The following is a 23,398-nucleotide window of genomic DNA, read 5'->3' on the forward strand; positions in this document are numbered from 1 at the left end:
AAAGAAAAGGGATCACAAAGTGAGGACGAGGATGAAGAGCCCCGGCAGCCGAACACTGGGGGGCAGAAGAAATTTCCCCCTGAAGTCAAAACGGTGAACATGATATACGCTACACATATCCCCAAAAAGGAGCGCAAATGCACACTCAGGGACGTCTATGCGGTAGAGCCCGTCGCCCCGAAGTTTAATCCGTGGTCATCATTCCCGATCACCTTCGACCACCGAGACCATCCGACTAGCATCCGGCACGGCGGTTCAACCGCACTGGCCCCCGATCCAATCATCGACGAATTTCACCTGACTCGAGTCCTAATGGACGGCGGTAGCAGTCTCAACCTGCTCTATCAGAACATAGTACGTAAAATGAGCATTGACCCTTCACAAGTCAAGCCCACGAAGACTACCTTTAAAGGAGTCATACCAGGCGTAGAGGCCCGTTGTACGGGCTCAATAACGCTGGAAGTAGTATTCGGTTCCCCGGATAACTTCCGAAGCGAAGAGCTAACCTTTGATATCGTCCCATTTCGCAGCGGCTATCACGCACTACTCGGATGAACCGCATTCTCTAGATTCAACACGGTGCCACATTATGCTTATCTCAAGCTCAAGATGCTCGGTCCACGTGGCGTCATTACAGTAAATGGAAACACGGAACGCTCCCTCCATACTGAGGAGCACACTATCGCCCTAGCGGCAGAAGTACAGCATGGCCTTCTCAAGCAGCACTACAATCCGGTTGCCGAGCCCCTGGACACCATTAAGAGGGTCCGGACTATACTGCAGCAGGCCAGCCCGGCTCGTCACGGGCCAAACTAGCAAAATTCGCCCTCCGTCCAAGCCCAGTCGAGGCAATGGTGTTAGTACCGCGAGCACATAAGCTACGCACTCATGGGCACTGATGGAGGCACAACACGCTCGCAATCCACAGTACGGCTTGATAGACCCTGGGATTCGCACACTTCAGCTTTTTCTTTGTACATGTCTTCTTCTCTTTTCGAGGGCTATACGGACGACCTGCCTGCAGAACACTCCAAGGAAGCAAGGGGCTCCGGCGTACACAAGAACCCCCAGGTGGTTTCTAATAAACGATTCATCTACTTGTTTTACATACCCGCATGCAGCTCGCCCTTGGTTACGGCATTTTCAATGGCCTTACTTGCTTGTCGCATTACTGGTACAAAGTACGCCTTGACGTACCGATTACATAACAACGGTGAATAAATAGTGGCGTCAGCCCATTACTTCATTTTTTCCGTTCACCCACCCCAGTATTTATTACTCACTGCACACGTACACCATGATACATACTAATACGCCAGGGGCTTAAGTACACCCTGCATCACAGCAATAAAAGTCCGAACACTTTTACAGTACAGTTCGGCACCCCGAACTTATAACATTATTTGCATCGGCTCCGAATCATGTCTTTGGTCAATAGTTGGGTTACCCGGCTCCTGTGCTTACTACCTTACGTTCCGCTATACTGGCTAGGGTAGTAAAGGGAGAACTACTGCGATTGTGTCCTGGTTCTTCCGGACGAGCACCTCAGTAGAGAAAGCCGAAAACTGACTGTCATGATGCGGCGAGAGCCGGTCAGCTGTTCGTGAGGTTCCAAATCGTTGGAGATTTTTCCCGCTTCTTGCGAAGAGTTGGTTCTTCCGATTAGGCGTGTATAGCACCCCTAATTCGGCCTTCCGAACACCAGGGGCTTCGCCGACTTTATTAATTGTCAAACTCCTATGGCTAAGTGGGGGCGGTAAAGGCCGCATAGTCTGATTGCCTTGTTCGCTGCGCTAAACACCTCCTTTAAGGACCAGAATGTGGAGTAAAGAGTGTTTAGATTTATCCCAACACCCCCGTACTATGTACGTGGGGGCAGAAGCCGACGACTGGTCATCCCTCAGATTTAACAAACGGCCACACAGGAAGTAAAATTTAAAAATCACATACATTATACTACTTAACATCCTTGTTCCACATTACAGGGCAAGATAATACACATGTTCTTACGGGAATATAATATCCTTCGAACATTGCTCCGCCGCAAGGCGGGACCCCTCCAGGACACCATCAAAATAATGCTCGGGTCGATGATGCTCCTTGCCCTCCGGCGGTCCCTCGGTCATCAGCTTCTTGGCATCCAACTTCGCCCAATGCGTCTTGACGCGGGCAAAGGCCATGCGCGCACCTTCAATGCAGACCGACCACTTTACGGCTTCGAGCCGCGGACCAGGCACTCACAAGCCGCTGCACAAGTCCGAAGTAGCTGCCAGGCATTGGATCGGCAGGCCACAGCCGGACTGTAAAGTCCCTCATGGGTAGCTCTGCCAACCTGTGCAGCTCGACCAACTGCTTTAGGTGGTCGCTGAAGGCCACCGGATGTTCGGATCCCAGATATTGGGACCAGAACAGCTTCTCCGTAGACATCCCTTCCTCGGCTCTATAATGCTCGGCCGCATCCGACGCTGTGCGGCAAACCTGTCAATGCCCCTGGAAAACCAAAATTAAAGATAAGTACAGGGACGTTGCTTCTACAACGCCCGCTCTGCATGGTGAAGAACTTACCCGCTGCAATCTTCTTGGCCATCTCGACTTCCTGGAGGGCGCTCTGGGCTTCAGCTCGAGCATCCTCAGTGCTCTGGCGAGCCTTCATCAATTCGGACTCCGGCGCCTTAAAATCGCGCTCCAAGGACTCAAATTTCTGTATCACAGCCTGGAGCTGCTGCTGTGCCTCGCCAACCTGGGCCTCGTGCTTCTCGCGCAAAGCGCATTCCTTGGCCGCTTTGTCCTCGGCCTCGGCTAGCGCCTTCTTAAGGGTTGCCACCTCGGTTGTGGCCCCTAATAAAGTTTATGACACTTTCAGTCCGGTCAATTCATTTTTTCAAAATGTACCCACGGGTTACTGCATACCTTAGCTATCCTCCAACTGCTTCTTCACGCGGCCGAGCTCCTCCTCGGCCCGCTCCAATTTCTGCTTCAGTCCGGAGACCTCCGCAGCATGAGCAGTGGCAACCTGTAGTGATACCTGCTTATTCACATAGACAACTCAAGTTAGACTCCTGCGATTTTTTGACCCTCTGTTAGGCTTTCCTTCCCGAACACCAAACAGAGTATCAGGGGCTACTGTCTATACTGTGATATTTTTCCTATAATCACATTACTTACCTCAAAGCCTGTTAGAAGGCTAGTGCAGGCTTCAGTCAGTCTGCTTTTAGCAAACTGAACCTTCTCTATTACCGTGTCCATAAGGACGCGATGTTCATCCACGATAGAGGCGCCTCGCAGCGCCTCCAGCAGATTATCTGGTGCCTCGGGTTGGACAGAGGTCACCGGTGGGACAAGCACGCTCCCTCCTTGGGGGGAATGCCGTTCGCTGGACCGCGGAGCCGTATAGATTTCCGGAGTGGTATCCGGCTGAGGTCCGAAGGGAATTCGGACCCCGTCACTAGTCTCCATGGGGGCTTTTCCCCCGTATGTCCGGCGTCCGAGGAGTCATCCTGGGGCGTCACCCCGATGATCTCTGGAACCTTCCCCCCGCCAGTTAAGGCCTTTTTGGACACCACCTCGTCATCACCCCTGAGTGAGACGGAATGAGCAGGTGGCGGAGATATGCTAGCCATCTCCTATGTGTCCAGCGAATCTTCTGTCGAGGATCGCAGGGAGTCACCGCGCGCCGGACTGCAATGACAAATGTTTATGATATGTCAATATTACAAACCAGGAAGGCCAGACTTTTGCGAATTCTGGTACTTACGAAGCAGCCCGAGGCTTGGTCCGGCGAGGTAGTTCCGGACTGCTGTCAACCTCCCACGCGGAGTTATCCGCGAGGGAGCCTTTAACCCTTTTAGGCGCTTCCGCCTCCGGGCTTGTGGGGGCCGCTCTCTTCTTCCTCCCCGCTTCAGGTGGGGAGTTGTTTTCCTGTTCCTCTTCATCACTGTCGTCAGCGGACGAGAGGAAGTCTCGCTTTCGGACGTCTCGTCCGGAGTGCTTCTCCGGCAAAGGCCCTTCTTGGCCCCTTGGGCCGCCTTTTTAGCCGTCTTCTCAGGCACCTCATAAGGTGTAGGGAACAACATCTTCTCCAATAATGGAAATTCCTGGTCCTCGGGCAGCGGAGCCGGACAGCTGATCTCCTCGGCCAACTTAATCCAGGCCTGAAAATAGGGGGAGGAAGCTTAAATTTCCTCTCAAAATATGCTAGTAGGAGATGCTCCTTGAAAACATTAAAGGAACTGACCAGATTGGGCTGGCGCTTTAAACTAAGCCCGCGGTCTTCGGTCGTAGGCGGTGGCGTCTCACCGGCCTTGAAGAGCACCTTCCAGATTTCTTCGTGCGTCATGCCGAAGAGCCCTAGTAGCGGCTGGTGCTTGGCCGGCTCGAACTCCCACAAATTACAAGATCAGCGTTGGCACGGAAGGACCCGACGAACAAGCATGACCTGGACCACGTTGACGAGCTTGATTTTCCTTTCTATCATGTTCTGGATGCACGTCTAGAGCCCAGTCAGCTCATCCGAGGGACCCCAGGTCAGTCCCCTCTTTTGCCAGGAGGTGAGCCGCGTCAGGATTCCGGATCAGAATTCGGGGGATGCCAACTAGTTAGCATCGCGCGGCTCGGTGATGTAAAACCACCCCGATTGCCACCCCTTCACCGTCTCCACAAACGAACCTTTGGGCCAGGTGACGTTGGGCATCTTGCCCACCATAGTGCCTCCGCATTCTGCTTGCTGGCCGCGCACAACTTTCGGCCTCACATTGAAGGTCTTCAGCCACAGGCCGAAGTGAGGTGGGATGCGGAGAAAAGCCTCACAGACGACGATAAACGCCGAAATATTGAGGATGAAGTTGGGGGCTAGGTCATGAAAATCAACCCATAGTAAAACATCAACCTGCGGACCAATGGGCGAAGAGGGAACCCAAGCCCGCGGACGAAATGTGTAAGGAACACAACCCTCTCGTGGGGCTCGGGAGTGGGGACGATCTGTCCCTTGGCCGGAAGTCGATGAGCGATCTCTTTGGCCAGATATCCGGCCTCCCGGAGCTCCTTGATGTCCTTCTTCTTGACGGAAGAGGCCATCCACTTGCCTCCAGCTCCGGATCCGGACATCTTTGGAGTATTTTCTTGAACAAGAGAGAAGCTAAGGCTTGTGCGCTGGAGCTCAGGGACGGAAAGGCTGAGGAAGAGAAAGGGCGTGGGTGGAAGAAGGGAGTCCTTACCCCCTTATAGAGGCCGTGAATGTCAAACGCCTCCCAGCTCGCCTTAAACTCGCCTATTCCCAAGGGCCGTGTAAACGACACGGTTGGGTTGCCCATGCCCGCATTGATGAGAATCCCGCAATAGGGGGCACGATCTCTGCTTCGATAAGACGTGCCAGTAGCAACCGCATTTGGAAATGTGGGGTGGCAGAAGAAAAACGGTTCGAAATTGTGACCGGACGGGCGTGATATGACGTTACAGGAAGTTGTCAGCGGATGGAACTCGTGTAAGATATATATATTCTCTCTGCGGTTGTGCATGATGTGTAACAGGTCCGGATACAATCATCACATTCGAAGACTATCTTGGAGTTCGGAAGGAGGGGAACCCGCCTTGCAATGCCAAAGACAATCTGCGCGCCGGACTCCTCGTCATTGAAGCCAGGTTCAGGGGCTACTGAGGGAGTCCTGGACTAAGGGGTCCTCGGGCGTCCGACCAGTTATCTGTTGGGCCGGACTGATGGGCTATGAAGACATGAAGACCGAAGACTTTACCCGTGTCCGGATTGGACTCTACTTGGCGTGGAAGGCAAGCTAGGCGACCGATTATGAAGATTTCCTCCTATCTAACCGACTCCATGTAACCCTAGATCTCTCCGGTGTCTATATAAACCGGAGGGCATAGTCCGGATAGGACAGGTTCATTACCATATACTCATAGGCTAGTCTTCTAGGGTTTAGCCATTACGATCTCATGGTAGATCAACTCTTGTAACACTCATATTCATCAAGATCAATCAAGCAGGAAGTAGGGTATTACCTCCGTAGAGAGGGCCCGAACCTGGGTAAACATTTTGTCCCCCGTCTCCTGTTACCATTGATCCTAGATGCACAGTTCGGGACCCCCTACCCGAGATCCGCCGGTTTTGACACCGACAAAGACCACCTCACATTCCTCCGTGACACGCGGCGGCTGCCCGGCGCGGGCTACGTCAAGGTGCGCGTGCCGCCCACCAACGGGATCTCGTCGGTGCCGGAGGAAGGCGAGCGCGTCATCTTCCGCTCGCACTTCCTCCGTGGCTTCGGCCTGCCGGCGAGCGGCTTCCTCTGCTCTTTCTTGACCTTCTACCGACTCCAGCCGCACCACCTCACACCGAACACGGTGGTGCTGCTGTCGGCTTTCGTCACCCTATGCGAGGGTTATCTTGGCATCCTCCCCACCATCGAGCTCTGGGTGGCCTTTTTCTACACCAAGCTTGGCACCGCCGTCAAGGACGAGGCGGCCCAGTGCGGAGCCTTCATTGCGGTGCGGCGTCCGGGTGCTAGAAACGCCTTTCCAGCCATCAAGTTGATATAGTCGGTCAAGCTATGGCAGAAGTCGTACTTCTATGTGAAGAACGTCAACCCGGCGATCAACTTCGTCAAACTGCCGCCTTATATGGCTGGTCCGCCTGCCGAGCCCCGCACCAATTGGGGCTCCAAGCCGAAGCCGCTGTCGCCCGACGCCTCCGCCGCTATCGCCCGCCTCAAGGTGATGACGGAGTCGGAGGGCCTCAAGGCGTCTGACTTGCTAGTCGCCTTCGTGGTGCGCCGGATCCTCCCGCTTCAAGGCCGGCCTCATATGATAAGCCAGATGAGCGGGCATCACGATCCGTGCTGGATGTGCACCAAGGAGATGCCGACTGCAGAGGTGGCCCTCCTAGTGAACGAGATCGCGGACTGCAAGCTCGAGGAGGAGTGGCGGTTCGGCAAGCGGTCGTACTCCCACGCAAATCCGCCGCCTGTGGTAAGCTCTTGATTCTTTTCTAGCCCTCTTGCCGGGTTCTGTCTTGCCAGGCTCTGTCTTGCCGACTGACCAGTTCAACCATGATGCAGATCCTCCCCTCCCAGCCGGAGGCCAATGTCGACTACATGCCGGACCGGGAGGTGAGCAACGTGGCGGACCCCGACTTGGGGGCGGCTGCCCTGGAGGACGACGCCACAGGCGGTGGTGGTTGGGCAGGCGGCTCTGTGGGAGGAGGCAGCGTAGAGGAATGGCCGGATGATTATCAGGAGGAGGAGGAGGAGGAGGAGGAGCCGCGTCGCCCGCCGGCTGCTGACAGGGCGGGTCCGAGCTCCTCAGCCGCACCGACCGCACCAGGCGGTGGGCTAAAACGCCGAGGCGCGCTGCTATTCGGCAGCCACCCCAAGAAGCCCAAGCACTTGGCCGCCGCGGCCAAGAACATGGCCGCCGCGACCAAGCGACGCGAGGCCACCGCGAAGGCGGCCAAGTTCCAGAAGGCCCCCAAGCAGCCTCCGATGGTGTCGGCGCACGTTCTCAACTTTTCTCGTGTCTTTTTTTATTCTTTTATCTTGTCGACTCCTTCTGAATCTCGTTTTTACCTTTCTTTTGAGCAGGGCCCCGCTCTCTGTTGAGCAGTCGACCTCAGCCGCCATCATTGGAGCGGCGGAGGGCTCCGCCAACACCCGCCGTATAGACCCGGCCGCCGATCTTCGAGAGGCGCAGGAGAGGAACGCACGGGTGGTGCGGGAAGAACGAGAAGCCGCCGCCAAGAAGGCGGAGGTCGACAAGGAAGCCGCAGCCAGGGCGGCGCAAGTGGACGCGGACGCCGCAGCCAAGGCCCAAGCCGGTGCCGTGACGAAGAAAAGGGCAGAGAATGCCGCGCGCCAGCAGATCCCGCAGCTCGTCACCCCCCTACGCTCTGCGCCACCACCGCCAGAGATCTCAGCGCCAGCTGGAGGAGCCGGCGACGAGCAGCCGGTCACAGAGAGGGAAGGCGGTGATGCCGTCTTGCCAGAGATGGAGGCGCCTCCGCAACCCCTACTGCAGATGCGCAGGGCCGCCAGCCGGCTGCCCCATTGGTGCCGCCAGCCGGAGGCGAGCTGGTGGTGGGGTTGGCTCCCACGGCCCGCACTCCAGTGCACCGCCGTGTGGAGAAAGCGGCATCGACGCCGAGGCCGATGGAGGTCCGGAGCGCCAGTTCGTCGACCCCTGAAGCCGAAGCCACCAGTGCTGCGCCGACAGACTGGGTGAACGGGGGCGGGACGAGCGCCTTGATCAAGGTGGCGCAGGACGTCCAGGCCGATTTCTGAGCCGAAGCCGCCGCCCTTTCGCAATGCATGAAGGCGTTTGTGAAGACGCAGGCCACCGTTCGGGTATGTGACTTCCTTCTTGCTTTTGATTCCTGTAATCTTCGGTGGGGGCGTGATACGTCCATTTTGCATCATGCTTTTATATCGATATTTATTGCATTATGGGCCGTTATTACACATTATGTTACAATACTTATGCCTATTCTCTCTTATTTTGCAAGGTTTACATGAAGAGGGAGAATGCCGGCAGCTGGAATTCTGGGCTAGAAAGGAGCAAATATTAGAGACCTATTCTGCACAACTCCAAAAGTCCTGAAACTCCACGGAAGTCATTTTTGGAAATAATAGAAAATACTGAGCGAAGAAAATACCAGAGGGGGCCCACACCCTGGCCACGAGGGTGGGGGGGGGCGCCCCCTGCCTCGTGGGCCCTCTGGCAGGCCTCCCCATCTTCTACTATATGAAGTCTTTTACCCTGGAAAAAATCATAAGCAAGCTTTCGGGAGGAAACTCCGCCACCACGAGGCGGAACCATGGCGGAACCAATCTAGAGCTGTGGCAGAGCAGTTCTACCGGGGAAACTTCCCTCCGGGAGTGGGAAATCATCGCCATCGTCATCACCAACGATCCTCTCATCGGGAGGGGGTCAATCTTCATCAACATCTTCACCAACACCATCTCCTCTCAAACCCTAGTTCATCTCTTCTATCCAATCTTTATCCCAAAGCCTCAGATTGGTACCGGTAGGTTGCTAGTAGTGTTGATTACTCTTTGTAGTTGATGCTAGTTGGTTTATTTGGTGGAAGATCATATGTTCAGATCCTATATGCATATTAATACCCCTCTGATTATGAACATGAATATGCTTTGTGAATAGTTACGTTTGTTCCTGAGGACATGGGAGAAGTCTTGCTATAAGTAGTCATGTGAATTTGGTATTCGTTCGATATTTTGATGAGATGTATGTTGTCTCTCCTCTAGTGGTGTTATGTGAACGTTGACTACATGACACTTCACCATTGTTTGGGCCTAGATGAAGGCATTGGGAAGTAATAAGTAGATGATGGGTTGCTAGAGTGACAGAAGCTTAAACCCTAGTTTATGCGTTGCTTTCTTAAGGGGCTGATTTGGATCCATATGTTTCATGCTATGGTTAGGTTTACCTTAATACTTCTTTTGTAGTTGCGGATGCTTGCAATAGGAGTTAATCATAAGTGGGATGCTTGTCCAAGTAAGGACAACACCCAAGCACCGGTCCACCCACATATCAAATTATCAAAGTACCGAACGCGAATCATAAGAGCGTGATGAAAACTAGCTTGACGATAATTCCTATGTGTCCTCGGGAGCGCTTTTCTCTATATAAGAGTTTGTCCAGGCTTGTCCTTTGCTACAAAAAGGATTGGGCCATCTTGCTGCACCTTGTTTACTTTCATTACTTGTTACCCGTTAAAAATTACCTTATCACAAAACTATCTGTTACTGATAATTTCAGTGCTTGCAGAGAATACCTTGCTGAAATCCGCTTATCATTTCCTTCTGCTCCTCGTTGGGTTCGACGCTCTTACTTATCGAAACGACTATGATAGATCCCCTATACTTGTGGGTCATCAGGGCCGGCTACTGAGCAGGCGGCCTGGAACTTCATAGTGGGTTCTGGGCTTCTGACTCACCTCTCTTTATGTTGCTTTGTTGCAGGTTTACCACAACGTCCGCGCGGCCACCTTCAATGCCCATGCCCGGAGTTGGACCGACGGACCGCCGACTTGACGGAAAGCCGGAGTAAGCACTCCATCTTATCTCTCCGCGGGGGCGCGTCAGCGCACCCGCGAGCTGTAGTCCCCGAGATGCGGGCCGACTGCTGAGCAGTCGGGTCGGATCTTCTGGCAATTGTTTTTCTTCCTTCTTGATTGTTGATATCTTTTCTTTCTTGTCCCTGCAGAAGCCAACGCCGCCTTGCAGCAGCAACTGGGCAAAGCCAACACCGCGCTGCGTGCCAAGGAGGACGAGTGCAACAGAGTGGCCCAGGAGCGCGATCGCCTGGTCAAGGAATTAGCGGACCAGGCGAAACTTCAAAAGGCGGCCCTGAAGCAGGCGGAGGACAACGAAGCCCGTCTCCTGGCTGAGTTTGAGACCGAGCGCTCTGGTTGGGCTGAGACGGAGGCGGCACTGACTGCCGGTTATGGCAAGATCGAAGACATAGTCGATGGTGAGCTTTCTTCTCTTCTCTCAACTGCTGGCTGTCTAGCGAGCCGGCTTCTAGCTTCTGATTCCTGACTTATTGTTTTGCTTGAGCAGACTTCTTCCTTGGTCATTCCGTCGCTGCCAACCAGGCCATTGAGGCTCGCCACGAGAGCGAAGGGCGGAAGGCACGGAGATTGCCGGCAACGCCCCTCGGACCCTTGGCGAGCAGCTCCTTAGTATTCAAGCTCGCCTCCAGCCGGCCCACCGGATGCTCCGCCGGCTGCAGCGTGCTGGGGCTCAGGCGATCTCCGCGCTCTGGCCAGACAGGCAAGCCCTAAGCACCCCCGGTCGGACCGCCGACTGGTTGGAAGTGGCCGCCGGCCGTCTTGAGGCGTGGAAGGGCTCCGTGGCCCGAGCAGGAGTGCGGCGGGCATTGGAGTTCGCCAAGGCATGGTATCCTGGGCTAGATCTAGCCCAGTTGGCCACGTTTCGGCAGGAAGCCAACGCCGAGTTGGTGGCGGTGGAGCGTGCCCTCAGTATCCGCGCATCGGCGATCGCTGAGTACACCAGCACCGGTGTCTTCGTCCCTGAGCTGAACAAGAATGGCACCGAGGCGCCGCCAGAATGGTTCGGACTGAACCCAGATGATGGCGAAGACTTGGCAGAGGAAATTGCCTCGAGCGACGAAGGTGAAGACAAGGAAGACGAGGATGATGAAGTCGGCGCGCCGGAGGTCAGAGCAGGCGGCCAGCCTCAACTCGACTGCGCCTCCAGCACCGAGCCACGTGCAAGCACGCCGACTGTTGCTTAAGGCGACCAAGCCGAGACTCGCCAGCCGGCCACTCCACCAGCCGGCGCCCCCGACTCCACCAACCTGCCGGACTCGCCTACTGCTCCTTTGGTCTAGGCCGCCAACTTATCGTAGCTTTTCCTGGTTAGTAGTCTTCTCAACAAACTTTTGTTAAATTTTCACAATCCCACCTGCTGGTTGTATTCAAACTATGTTGAATGTTGGCCGAGGGCCTTCGGGTATGTAAATTATTTCCCGCACAAACTGTGCTTTTGCCGAGTTCCGACTTCTCTTGCTTTTTGTTCATTGGCTTTTTCCTTTGCCACCCTCCCTTGGTTGCCTTCTTGCCAGCCGGACAGCCGCTCTTCGGACTGCGGCTTGGTCAAGGACTTCACCATTTTGGGAGGACAAGTACTTTGGCCGACTGGGACGCGGCAAGCTAAGTCGGAAGCCGACCGGCCGGCCACTCAGCAGCCGGTCGGTGAGGCGAGGGGCCGGCTTGTCCTATGTCAATGTTTTGGTCCTTAGCCATTTTTCATGTGAGCACTTGTTTCTTGCCTTTAACTCTTGCCAATCGAACAGTCGCTCACGAGCTGCGGCTTGTGGCAAGAGAGGGCTTAGGTTCTGGCACATTACCTGTCCGACTGCAGGAAACACTGACATAGTACAAGGCGGCAAGCCCACGGGCCGACTGGTCGAACCCGGTTTCAGGCAGAGGAATGAAATAACACATTCATAGGCATAATACTTATGATATAGATAAAAGGGGTGGCCCCCGAGTGCTCCTCAAGGGACCCGAAGTCTTCGCACTTAATACAAAAGGTAGTGTGGTACATACTGCATCAACTGTTAAATCTTCGAAGGAGATTTGCATTCCATGGGTGCACTGTTTCCTTGCCAGAGTCGTCCCTCTTGCGCGCACTGGGCTTCCGGGCATCGATCAGGTAGTAGGAGTCATTGCCCAAGGCTTTGCTGATGATGAAAGGGCCTTCCCAAGGGGCCGAGAGCTTGTGCTGGCCGGCTGTTCGCTGGATCAGCCAGAGCACAAGGTCTACCTCTTGGAAGGATCTTGGCTTGACCTTCCGACTGTGGTAGCGGCGTAGACTCTGCTGGTAGATGGCGGACTGACTGAGTGCTAACAGTCGGCCCTCTTCCAGCAAATCGACGCCATCTTCTCGTGCTTCCTTTGCCTCCACCTCAGTGTACATGGTGACACGAGGTGAGTCGAACTCGATGTCAGTTGGGATGACGGCCTCAACACCATACACGAGGAAGAAGCGTGTGAAGCCGGTTGACTTGTTCGAAGTGGTGCGCAGACTCCATAGGACGGCCAGCAGCTCGTCGAGCCAGCAGCCTGCCGAACGTTCCAGAGCCTCGACCAGTCGGGGCTTGATTCCGGAAAAAATGAGGCCGCTTGCTCGCTCGACTTGGCCGTTTGACTGTGGGTGGGCAACGGATGCTAAGTCCAGTCAGATGCCCTGCATCGCACAAAAACGGGCCAAGGCACCTTTGGCAAAATTTGTGCCATTGTCGGTGATGATGCTGTGAGGTACGCCGTACCCAGTGGTGATATCTGCAATGAAAGTCACAGCAGTCGGACCGTTCAACTTCTTGATTGGCTTTGCTTCAATCCACTTGGTCAATTTGTCCACGGCAACGAGCAGGTGCGTCATGCCGCCGCGGGCTGTCTTGAACGGTCCCACCATGTCCAGTCCCCAAACGGCAAAGGGCCAGGCAAGAGGAATGGTCTTGAGTGCAGAAGCCGGCAAAGGTTGCTTCGAGCTGAATTTCTAGCATCCCTTACATTTCTTGACCAAGTCTTTGGCGTCTTCTAGAGTAGTCAGCCAGAAGAAACCATGGCGAAAAGCTTTTGCAACGAGTGACCTTGAGGCCTTGTGGTGGCCACACTCGCCTTGATGGATGTCTTTCAGGATTGCTTGGCCCTTCTCCGGCTCTACGCAGCGCTAGTATACTCCAGTGACACTGCGCCTCACGAGTTCTCTATTGACGATGGTGTATGCTGCCACCCAACGTTGCACCTGTCGGGCCGAAATCTCATCGGCTAGCAGCTCTTTGTTCACCAAAAAGTTGAGGATGGGCTGAGCCCATGATGGTGCTGTGACTTCCTCCACTATCAGTACTGCCACTTTTATTGGGGTGGTTGAGTTGGCAGGTGGCGGGTTGGAGTCGGCCACCACCTGCTGTGTCGTTGAAGTCCCCGAGCCGACTGCTGCAGTCCCCGGGTCGGGTGCGACTGCTGCAGTCCCCGAGCCGCCTGCCGAAGTCCCCGCGCCGACTGCTGCGGCCTTTGAGTCGGATCCGACTATTTCAGGAGCAGCTGGCACGAAGATAGAATCTGATTCTGGCGAAGGCTTGATGGATAGCTTGAGGAGGCGCTGGAAGGATACGCCGGCTGGTATGGCTTGCCGGGTGGAGCCAATCCGTGCCAAGGCATCTGCTTGCTCGTTGTCATTTCGTGGCACGTGCAGGAACTCGCACCCTTCAAAATATCCGCTGAGCTGCTGGACGAGGAAGCGGTAGCTTGCCATGTTTGCATCCTTTGCGTCCCAGTCCTCGGACGATTGTTGGACCACCTAGTCGGAATCACCATAACACAGAATCCGGCGAATGTCGAGCTCTTTGGCAAGCCGGAGTTCGTGTACTAGTGCCTCATACTCGGCCACATTGTTGGAGGCAGCAAAATGGATTTGCAATGTGTATCTAAGCTTGTCGCCTTTTGGAGAGGTGAGGACGATGCCAGCTCCCAAACTGGTGCGCATGTTCGAACCATCAAAGTGCATCCGCCAATAGGTGGAGTCCGGCGCTGGCGGCAGGTACTGGGTCTCGGCCCAGTCAACGAGGAAGTCGGCCAGCGCTTGGGACTTGATGGTGGTGCGAGGCTGGTAGAAGATGGTGTGGGGAGCCAACTCGATGGCCCATTTTTCCACTCGTCCTGACGCATCTCGGTTGCCTATGATCTCGGCAAGCGGAGCAGTGCAAACAACCGTGATGGGGTGCTCATGAAAATATGGCTTTAACTTCTTGGCGGTAAAATGCACGCCGTAGCACATCTTCTAAAATTGCGGGTAGTTCTGCTTGGAAGCCGACAGTACTTCACTCAAGTAATACATCGGTCTCTGGACCGGTAGAACCTTGCCGTCTTCCTTGCACTCAACTACTATGACTGTGCTTGCCACCCGGCTGGTGGCGGCGATGTAGAGGAGCATGGGTTCCTTAGCAGCCGGCGCGGCCAGGACAGGCGGCGTGTTCAACATCTTCTTGAGCTGGAGAAAAGCCTCATCCGCCTTGTCATTCCACTCGAAGTGAGTGGTTTTCTTCAGGAGTTGGTACAGGGGAAGGGCCTTCTCGCCTAGCCGGCTGATGAAGCGGCTGATGGATGCCAAGCAGCCGGTGAAATTCTGAACGTCTCTCAGTCGAGTAGGCTTCTCCATCCTCTTGATGGCCTTGATCTTCACAGGGTTGCACTCAATGCCGCGCTCTAAGACCAGGAAGCCAAGGAGCTGGCCGGCTGGTACTCCAAACACGCACTTTTCTAGGTTGAGCTTGATCTGAAACCGGCGCAGATTTTCAAAAGTCTCCTTGAGATCTTCTAGGAGGGTCCCATGCTTCTTCGTCTTCACCACAACATCGTCCACATATACGTGGGCGTTTCTACCGAGCTGCTTGAGGAGGCACTTCTGCATGCAACGCTGAAACGTGCCACCGGCATTCCTCAAGCCGAACGTCATCGTCAGGTAGCAGAAGGCTCCGAATGGTGTGATGAAAGAGGTCTTCAGCCTATCAGCCGGGTTCAACTTGATTTGGTGGTACCCTGAATATGCATCAAAAAAACTCAACAGCTCGCATCCGGCTATGGAGTCTATCACTTGGTCGATCTGTGGCAAGGCAAATGGATCTTTGGGGCAAGCTTTGTTGAGGCAGGTATAATCAATACACATGCGCCACTTGTTGTTCTTCTTCAGTACAAGGACTGGGTTGGCCAGCCAATCCGGATAGAATACTTCCATAATGAAGCCGGCTGCTAGGAGCCGAGCTATCTCTTCACCGACAATTCTTCTCTTCTCCTCCGACAGGCGGCGGAGGGGTTGCTTGACCGGCTTGGCGTCAGGTCGGACGTGTAGCTTGTGCTCGCCGAGATCCGTCGGAACACCCAGCATGTCCTTAGGAGACCATGCAAAGATGTCCTGATTCTCACGGAGGAAATCGACGAGCTCGCTTTCCTATTTGTTGTCGAGGTTTGTACCTACGACCACGTACCTCTCCGGGTGCTCCGGGTCCAATGGTATCTTCTTTGTCTCCTTGACCGGCTTGAAGGAGCCTTCAGCTTCCGACTCCTTGGGATCAGGGGACATGTCCGGCTGCTTGCCGACCATGGCCACAACCCGGTTAAGGAGTCGCTTCTCGGCAGCAATCACAAGGGACTCGACCAGCCGACTGCTGGCAGCCGCACAGGCGGATGACTTCTTGTAATCTCCGGAGATGGTGATGATCCCTTTGGTGCTTGGCATCTTCATCTTAAGGTAGGCATAGTGCGGTACCGCCATGAATTTCGCCAAGGCAGGTTGGCCAAGCAGTGCATGGTAAGGGCTCTCGAGGTCAACTACTTCAAACCAGACGGGCCCTCGGCGGAAATGATCTTTGTCTCCAAAGAGGACATCTATCTTGATCTTGCCGATTGGTGAGTGCGAAAGACGGGTACTATGCCATGGAAAATAGTCCGACTGGGCTGGAGCTGCTTCTGCTTGATGCCCAACTTCTCCATGGTATCGCGGTACAAGATGTTGATGCTGCTACCACCATCTATCAGGACTCGGGAGAAACGAGCTGCTCGTCTTTCTGTAGCAAAGGTGGCATCCAACACCAGAGCGTAGGAACCCGGGGAAGGCATCACTTCCGGGTGGTCAACTCGGCTCCAACTGATCGGCCTCTCTGACTAGTGCATGAACTCTAGGGCTTCAGAAGCTACAACATTCACCTCTCGAGACTGCTGGCGTCGGCTGTGCTTGTCGTCAGCCACACTAGTGAAGACGACGTAGGCTCCTTGTTCTTCTGGGTACTCATCTTGGATGGCAGCAACTGGCCGGGCCGCCTGCTGCGGAGGAGGAGGCGGCGGCGGCTGGCCAGCAGGCGGAGGAGGCAGCAATCCTTCGCCCTTGGAGATTCGGGTGAGCCAGTGACACTTTCGAGTGGTGTGGTTGGACAGCTTCGCGCCGCTGTGGAACTTGCAGGGCGCATCAAGGGTTTGCTCATAGGAGAAGGCGCACAACCAATTTGACTTGCCGCCCTTCTGATGCTTGAGAGCAGGCTACCCATCCGGCTGCTGGCCTTCGACTGTCGCCACCTGCCGGCTGGTGGAAGCCGGCGGTGGGGCCTTGCGCTTGTTGTCGTTCTGCTGCTACCGCCGACTGGTGTCACCAGCCAGAGTCCGAGGGGCCTGAGGAGCCACTTTGCCGGAAGCATCAACTTGAATCTCCGCCTTCATGGAGGAGTTGGCCGTGGCATACTTGTCGGCTATGATCAGCAGCTCGACGAGGGTTGCCGGCTCGTCGCAGAGGAGTCGGTGCTTGAGCAGGGTGCCTTCTCTGCACTCGGCGGTGAAGTACTCGATAGCCTGCACCTCATGCACGCCCTCGCAAGAGTTGCGTAGCTTGGCCCAACGCGTGAGATAGTCGCGAGTCGATGCGTTGGGGCCTTGGACGCACAAGGAGAGATGTCGGGGCTTGGGCTGCCGCTAGTACATGCTGGTGAAGTTGCGAATGAAGGCTTCAGTGAAATCTACCCAGCTGTTGATGTTGCTGGGCTTCAGGCTGTTCAGTCATGTCCGAGCGGTGCCCTGGAGCATGAGCGGAACATATTTCACGGCAACGCGCTTGTTGCCGTTTGCTATGTTGACGGCCGTGGAGTAGTGACCAGCCAGTCTTCCGGCTTCACAGACCCGTTGTACTTGGGCGTGTCTCTTGGGAGCATGAACCCTTTGGGGAAGGGTTCATCGCGGATACGGGGGCCGAAACAAGGCGGGCACAACGCGTCTTGTTCTTCTAGCGCCAGGGATTGATCGAGACGGTCGATCCGGTGGCGGGCATCATTTTCTCCAATTCCTTCCCGGGGGCCAAGCCGGCCGCCGAGACTCGGATGATCAACAGGCGGCGGGGAGACGCGCCTTTCTCTGCGCTGAGGAGGGTGATAGTCGCCCGGTCGTTCCACTGCTCGTGGGCAGCCGTCTTGGTCGCGCTCAAAGGAGATATGCATCCGGCTACGGCTTGCAGTCGGATCTCGGTCTCTTCGTCCGCGGGCGCCGCCAGTCGGCGTCCGGGATGTCGCGCCGTGCTCTCGGCGAGGGGGCTGGTTCTTAGTTTGTAGGCCGGGCTCCACCACCTGGTGGCCAGCCTCCTGTTGCGCAGCAGCCGCATCAAGGAGCTGCGGCACGCGCTCCATCATGCAGCGACGCTCGTCGCCCTCCAAGTGCTCTAGCTCTTCTGTTGCCGCCTGGGCAGATTGTATGTTCTCCTGGGGTGTGGCGAAAGTCGGGCGGTCGACCGCCAGCATGCTGGCGATGGCGGCTCCGTGTTGCCGGACGGCGCCCACGCGGCTGGGCTCGCCAGTAGCCGGCGTGCCACCGATGGCGCGGTCGACTTCATGTTGGTAGGCCTCAGAGAGGCGTCTCATGGTGGCCAACTTCTTGGCGCTATCGAAGAGCGCTTTGCGATGCGCCTCCAGCGTCTCGCCATCAGCGTCTTCGGGGATGGGTGCGGCCATGTCCCGCAATGCCGCCTGCAGCGGATCCTGGCCATCCCCATCAGAGTGCTCGCCATGGCCAATGACAAGCACCTCTGTGACGGTGCTACCGCCGCTGACCCCGCGAGGAAGCGGACCGTTGATGACCACCACGTTGGTGGGGAACGCGTCAAGTGATGCCGTGTCAGAGTCGACGAGCACCGGGTCGGTGGAGCCGATCGACTCCAAGTCGAAGGCCGGCTCCTTGGCGATGTGGAGCTGGTCGAGGAGGTTGACGAGGTGGCTCTCTGGGCCATCTGTGCCTGCGTCGGATGCAGGCTCGTCGGAGAGGCGGATCTCGCCAACAAGGTCGGCGAGGTAGCTCGCCGCGCAGGCGACCTCCTCGCCATGCAGCGCGTCGGTGCAAACGCCGTCTGGCGTGCCAGGCTGGCTGCGCTCGCCAGGAAGGAAGAGGGTTCCCGTCCAGAACAGATCTCCGGACGACAGTGCACCTAGCCCCATGGTGGGCGCCAAATGTCGGGGTTTTGGTGTGAGATATGCCAACGGGTGGCTTATCATGGTGGGGGATAGTAAGACGTCGCCGGTGCCAGGAAGCGGAATAAGGCGTAGACACGTACGCCAGCGAACTTTACCCAGGTTCGGGGCTCTCCTAGGAACCCCTAGTCCTGCTCTGCGAGGTCTCCGCATGATCACTATCTCAACAGGTAGCTACAAGTTGCTCCTTGAGCTGTTTGCTAGAGGAGGAAGAAGGGCAAGGCTAGCTCTCTCCTCTCTCTATGTGTGTGTGTGTTTGGCTAAAGAACTGAACCCTTTGCATGGGTGCCCTGGGTGGTTTATATAGGCCTACCCCCCAGGGGTACAATGGTAAACCGGCCGGATGTAGGCCCAGGCCGTCAGTGTCTCTTGTGGCCGGCCTCTCCGCTGGCTGTTGGGGCCCGCCGACTGGTGGGCCCCGCTGGCTGTCTTGTACTTGGCCGACAGGTCGTGCCCGCCGCTCCCGGGTCCTGCCGGCTGCCAAGCACTATAGCCATGCTCCTAATGACGCTTGCTTTGTCAGGGAAGGCGTGGCTACAGTTCCGCCGCCTGGCGGGCGTTCACTAGAGCCATTCCCCATCTCTTCTAGTTAATGGTGCACAAACTCCTAGGAAGGGGGAGGGCCGCCTGCTGGAAGCCGACCTCCCCCTAAGCCGAATGGCCGAGCTTGCCGCCTTCTGGCTTCTCACGGGCAGGTAGGGCCCGCCGCCGGCGGGCCGTACCAACAGCCCGTCGTGGGAGCATAGCCCCCTGTGACTTGGGTGATGGCACGGGCGGAAGGGCTACAGTGCCGCGCCGTGCGGGAGATCTCCGGCTGGTACGGCGTACTGTGGCCACGACCCGCCTTGGATTTGAGGGTAGCAGGCTTCTCTGTAGCCATGCTCCATCTCATCGTAGTTATGAGGGCTCAGACTTCGAGGGCGCTTGGGGCCGCCTGCTAGGAGCCGGCCTCTCTGGAGACCGCCTGCTAGGAGCCGGCCCAATTCGTGGCCGTCTTTTGGGGTCCGTCACCTTCTGGCAGCCGGCCACTTGGACCAGCCGGCACAAGACAGCGACGATCAATCTTTGATGCTCGAGGGGCGCAGTCGGCCCCGATGTCTTGAAATGCCATGGGGGGCAGATGAGGCTACCCATGGCCCATAACTCCGACAGTAGTCCCCAAAGCTGGTGGGTCGCCGCGGCTAACAAGGCGGGGTGCCCCGGCAGCTTCCTACTCCGTGTGGTCCTGGTTGCCTGTCTTGTCCGTCCTCTGGAACGCCGACTGCCAGAAGTCGGCCATGGCAAGGCAAGACAACTGGTGAATTTTGAACCGTTGCGGTGGGAGCCATGTGGCGCGCTAGCTAGGCATCTAGGCTTGCCGCCCGCCGCACATGCGCCATGCGGCATCCGCTAGCCGGGCGGCCTGCCAGCCCACGCGCGACGGGACGTCGCTACAGGCCGGGCCCGCCACTACCGGGCCTCGCCACGCGCGTGGATCCGCTGCGGCCGAGGCGGGCGGTTGGGATCCCGTGCGCTTTTACCATGCGCCATTAATGCACGGTAAGTGCTGGGTCGTGGGGTCGTGGGCATAGTTAATCCCATGATCCCACACCCCGCCCCCTCGGCTTCGTAGCTAGGGGGCTTTAAGTAGGGAGAGGAGGAGAGTGGCAGAAGCACGCACCCCCTTCTCCCCTGCCTCTTCTTGCCCTTTCTTCTTCTCCGCCGCCGTCGCACTCCGCGCTCCACCGATGTGCTGCCGCGGCTCGCCGTTGTCGTCGAGCTTCTTCTTCCTGAGCCCTCTCTTCGCTCCGCCGTGGGCCCATGCACTCGTCACCGCCCTTCGTCTTCGTCGAGCTCGAGCCGTCATGGAGCGCTCCGGCGACTGGGATGACTCCAACGTCCATGAAGACTGAGGGAGTCCTGGACTAAGGGGTCCTCGGGCGTCCGGCCAGTTATCTGTTGGGCCGGACTGATGGGCTATGAAGACATGAAGACCGAAGACTATACCCGGGTCCGGATTGGACTCTACTTGGCGTGGAAGGCAAGCTAGGCGACCGAATTATGAAGATTTCCTCCTATGTAACCGACTCCATGTAACCCTAGATCTCTCCGGTGTCTATATAAACCGGAGGGCATAGTAGATCAACTCATAGGCTAGACTTCTAGGGTTTAGCCATTACGATCTCGTGGTAGATCAACTCATGTAACACTCATATTCATCAAGATCAATCAAGCAAGAAGTAGGGTATTACCTCCATAGAGAGGGCCCGAACCTGGGTAAACATTGTGTCCCCCGTCTCCTGTTACCATCGATCCTAGACACACAGTTCGGGACAGCCTACCCGAGATCCGCCGGTTTTGACACTGACATTGGTGCTTTCATTGAGAGTTCCACTGTGCCATTGAGGAAAGGCTCGATGGCCCCTTCGATCGTCGGTAACGGCGTCGTTCAGGGAGAGACTTTTCTCCCCGGACAAATCTTTGTGTTCGGCAGCTTCGTACTGCGGGCCAACTCGCTTGGCCATCTGGAGCAGGTCGATAGCTACGACCCTGGCCATCAGGTCAGATTTGGAAGCTTGAACTACGTTGTGGATATCCGTGCAGACTAGATCTTTGATGGATTTGAGACCGCGGCGATCGCTCTCCTTCTCTCCGATGAACATGACCTAAATCTGTCATCGGAGCACACCCAGGAGATGGATCCTGTTGCTGCAAAAGCATCGGTACCAAAGCAGATCGCGCCCTCCGAGGTCATAAAGTCCGCGGCGTTGGAGCCACACACGGACTCGACATCCTGCAATGCTTGCGTCAACGGAACCCCGGACTCGTTTCCGGATGCACGTTCCGGACCGGATACACCTGCGGACACCGAGCTGGATCGGCTGTCGATTTTTGAATTTAGCGCCGCAGACGTCTTCCAGCATTCGCCTTTGGGTGACGTACTAAATTCTTTGAAGAACTTGTCCTTGGAGGAAGACTTACCGCCGAACTATGTTCGGTTCGAGCTAGAGGCGGACGATGAGGAATTTTGCTCCCCACCCGCCACCCACTTCATAGCCACCGTCGACGACTTAACCGACGTGCTTGACTATGGCTCCGAAGACATCACTGGTATGGACGACGATGCCGACGATGAGCAAGGCCAAGACCCGCCATTCATTGGACGTTGGACGGCCACCTCTTCGTACGACGTATACATGGTTGATACACCCAAGGGATCTGGCGACGACAAAGTAGAGCCAGATAAGAATAAAACTTCCGAGACGCAGTCCAAGCGCCGGCGCCCCAAACGCCGTTCTAAGCCTCGCCGCTCAAAGGATAGCAATACTGGCGGAGAAAATAGCACTCCGGGCGATGCCGAAAACAATGAAGACCCTGTCGGTGCTGCATCCGAATAGGAGGAACGTGACGACAGACAAGACAACCCTGATTAGCAGGCTATAGAGGATGACTCAGAGGACGGTAGTTACCGTCCACCCTCCGAAGAGGAGACAAGCCTCGGAAACGAAGATTTCATCGTGCCTAAGGACCCTCTGGAACAGGAGCGCTTTAAGCTTCAACTCATAGCCACCGCAAGGAGCTTGAAAAAGAAACAGCAGCAGCTTCAAGCTGAACAAGATCTGCTCGTCGACAAATGGACTGACGTCCTGACAGCGGTAGAATACGGCCTCAAGCGCCCAGCCAAGAGCTACCCAAAACGCTGGCTGCTACCTCAATTAGATGAGGAGGCACCGGAGAACACATCTCCCTCGCGTAGTGCAGAACGACCACCACGTGGTCAAGACAGTGCGGCCGACCGGCCACCACGCGGTCGGGATAAAGCGGCAACTCAGGCCGAACACCAGCCTGCCCAACCGCCCCGCAAAAATAAAGACGGAAGAGTCCGGGGTCACACGTATGACCTCCGGTAGACCCTGGACAGTAGAGCAGGACATACAAGATCGATCTACGGATCGCGAGGATGCGCCTCGAGGCACGAAGACGGCTACCTATTCGAACGTTACAAACTTAACCACGCCCGGTCCTAGTGCCGCAGACGGACTCCATCAGAGCTACGCCGCGACACGGCTCGGTACAGAGGTGCTGCACACCCTCTCTGCTTCACAGACGAGGTACTGGACCACGAATTCCCCGAGGGATTCAAGCCTGTCAATATCGAATCATACGACGGCACAACCGATCCCGCAGTGTGGATCGAGGATTTCATCCTCCACATCCACATGGCTCGAGGAGATGACCTCCACGCCATTAAATACCTCCCACTCAAGCTCAAAGGACCAGCTCGGCACTGGCTTAACAGCCTGCCTGAAAATTCTATCGACAGCTGGGAGGAGTTGGAAGAAGCTTTCCTAGACAACTTCCAAGGAACATATGTCCGGCCATGAGACGCCGATGATCTAGGCCACATAGTTCAACAACCTGGAGAATCAGCCAGAAAATTCTGGACTAGGTTCCTAACCAAAAAGAACCAGATCGTTGACTGTCCAGATGCCGAGGCCTTACCAGCCTTCAAACACAGCATCCGTGACGAATGGCTAGCACGCCACCTTGGCCAAGAAAAGCCGAATTCCATGGCAGCCCTCACGGCACTCATGACCCGCTTTTGCCCGGGAGAGGACAGTTGGCTGGCCTGTAGTAACAACACAGCCAGCGAGACAGGCCCCTCCGAGGCCATGAATAGCACTGGCAAGCTCCGGCGCAATAGGCAAAAACGCCGAAGCAATGACAACAACACCGATGACACCACAGTCAACGCCGGATTCAGTGGCTCCAAGTCCGGCCAACGGAAGAAGCCCTACAAAAGAAATAACGAAGGACATTCCAGCCTGGACCGCATAGTCGATCGCCCGTGCCAGATACACGGCACCCC

Source organism: Triticum aestivum, chromosome 3D (assembly GCF_018294505.1).
Source record: "Triticum aestivum cultivar Chinese Spring chromosome 3D, IWGSC CS RefSeq v2.1, whole genome shotgun sequence".
Lineage (NCBI taxonomy): Eukaryota > Viridiplantae > Streptophyta > Magnoliopsida > Poales > Poaceae > Triticum > Triticum aestivum.